The 2,291-nt window shown below is 37.3% G+C and overlaps 1 non-coding gene across 1 annotated transcript; it reads left to right on the top strand.

Annotated features, from left to right (window-relative positions):
* Positions 1-982: 982 nt before the first annotated feature.
* Positions 983-1,090, top strand: LOC148553696 (small nucleolar RNA R71). Its single transcript, XR_015893821.1, has one exon. It is a non-coding gene; the product is annotated as a small nucleolar RNA R71 (small nucleolar RNA).
* Positions 1,091-2,291: the final 1,201 nt, after the last annotated feature.

Raw genomic sequence — 2,291 nt, 5'->3', positions numbered from 1 at the left:
TGGCAGTTTGCTCTTCAGTAACATCCTCATTCTCTTCAGAAGAGGAATACTCATCAGAGCTCATGAAGGGCATAAGGAGGTTCAATGGAAGCTCTATGGTCTCTAGATGAGCCTCAGAGTCCTTTGATTCCCCAGAGGGAAGCTCCTTGTTGATCACTGAATGTCCCAGGAGGTCTTCCTCCTTGGGATTCACGTCCTCTCCTTCCCTTACAGGTTCGGCCATGGCACTTATGTCAATGACCTTGCACTCTCCTTTTGGGTTCTCTTCTGTATTGCTTGGGAGAGTACTAGGAGGGATTTCAGTGATCCTTTTACTTAGCTGGCCCACTTGTGCTTCCAGATTTCTAATGGAAGATCTTGTTTCATTCATGAAACTTACAGTGGCCTTAGATAGATCAGAGACTAGATTTGCTAAATTAGAAGCATTTTGTTCAGAGTTCTCTGTCTGTTGCTGAGTGAATGATGGAAAAGGTTCGCTATTGCTAAACCTGTTTCTTCCACCATTATTAAAGCCTTCTTGGGGCTTTTGATCCTTCCATGAGAAATTTGGATGATTTCTCCATGTTGAGTTATAGGTGTTTCCATAAGGTTCACCTAAGTGATTTACCTCTGCTATTGCAGGGTTCTCAGGATCATAGGCTTCTTCTTCAGAAGATGCCTCTTGAGTACTGTTGGATGCAGCTTGCATTCCATGCAGACTCTAAGAGATCATATTGACTTGCTGAGTCAATATTTTATTCTGAGCCAATATGGCATTCAGAGTATCAACTTCAAGAACTCCCTTCTTCATAGGCGTCCCATTACTCACAGGATTCCTTTCAGAAGTGTACATGAACTGGTTATTAGCAACCATGTCAATGAGTTCTTGAGCTTCTGCAGGCATTTTCTTTAGGTGAATGGATCCACCTGCAGAAGTGTCCAGTGACATCTTTGATAGCTCAGATAAACCATCATAGAATATATCCAGGATGGTCCATTCTGAAAGCATGTCAGAAGGACACTTTTTGGTCAACTGTTTGTATCTTTCCCAAGCTTCATAGAGAGATTCACCTTCTTTCTGTCTGAAGGTTTGAACATCAGCTCTAAGCTTGCTCAGCTTTTGAGGAGGAAAGTACTTGGCTAAGAAAGCCGTGACCAGCTTATCCCAAGAGTTCAGGCTGTCTTTAGGTTGAGAATCCAACCATAATCTAGCTTTGTCTCTTATAGCAAAAGGGAAAAGCATGAGCCTGTAGACTTCAGGATCTACTCCATTAGTCTTAACAGTATCACATATCTGCAAGAATTCAGTTAAGAACTGAAAAGGATCTTCAGATGGAAGTCCATGAAACTTGCAGTTCTGCTGCATTAGAGAAACTAATTGAGGTTTCAGCTCAAAATTGTTTGCTCCAATGGCAGGAATGGAGATGCTTCTTCCATGTAAATTGGAATTAGGTGCAGTAAAGTCACCAAGCATTCTCCTTGCATTGTTGTTGGGTTCGGCTGCCATCTCCTTTACTTGTTCGAAATTTTCAATCAAGTTGTCTCTGGATTGTTGTAATTTAGCTTCTCTTAATTTTCTCTTCAGAGTCCTTTCAGGTTCTGGATCAGCTTCAACAAGAATGCCTTTTTCTCTGTCCCTGCTCATAAGAAAGAGGAGAACAAAAGAAAAGAAGAGGAATCCTCTATGTCACAGTAAAGAGGATCCTTATTGTTAGTAGAAGAAAAGAAGAAGAAATTCGAACACAGATAGAGTAGGGGGTTCGAATTTGGTGATGATGTGAGGAAGTAATGTTAGTTAATGAATGAATAAATAGAATAGGATGAGAGAGAGGGGGGGAATTTTCGAAAATTATTTTTGAAAAGGAGTTAGTGATTTTTGAAAATTGGTTTTTGAAAGTTGTTAGTATTTTTTTTTTTTCGAAATTTTTGAAATTAAAAATAAAAAATAAAAATAATTAGTTAATTAAAAAGAAATTTTTGAAAAAGGGGAAGATATTTTCGAAAATTAGAGAGAGAGAGTTAGTTAGGTGGTTTTGAAAAAGTTAAGAAACAAACAAAAAGTTAGTTAGTTAGTTGAAACAAATTTTGAAAAGATAGGAAGTTAGGAAGTTAGAAAAGATATTTTGAAAAGATATTTTTGAAAAAGAAGGAAGATATTTTCGAAAATTAGAGAGAGAGTTAGTTAGAAGGTTTTGAAAAAGTTAAGAAACAAACAAAAAGTTAGTTAGTTAGTTGAAACAAATTTTGAAAAGATAAGAAGTTGGGAAGTTAGAGAAGATATTTTGAAATCAAATTTTGAAAAAGATAAGATA

The sequence above is a fragment of the Arachis ipaensis genome, chromosome B7 (genome assembly GCF_059453495.1).
Source record: "Arachis ipaensis isolate K30076 ecotype BB chromosome B7, ASM5945349v1, whole genome shotgun sequence".
In the NCBI taxonomy this organism is placed as follows: Eukaryota; Viridiplantae; Streptophyta; class Magnoliopsida; order Fabales; family Fabaceae; genus Arachis; species Arachis ipaensis.
Note: the sequence above shows the minus strand (reverse complement) of the source record. Positions and strands in the feature narration are given on the sequence as shown.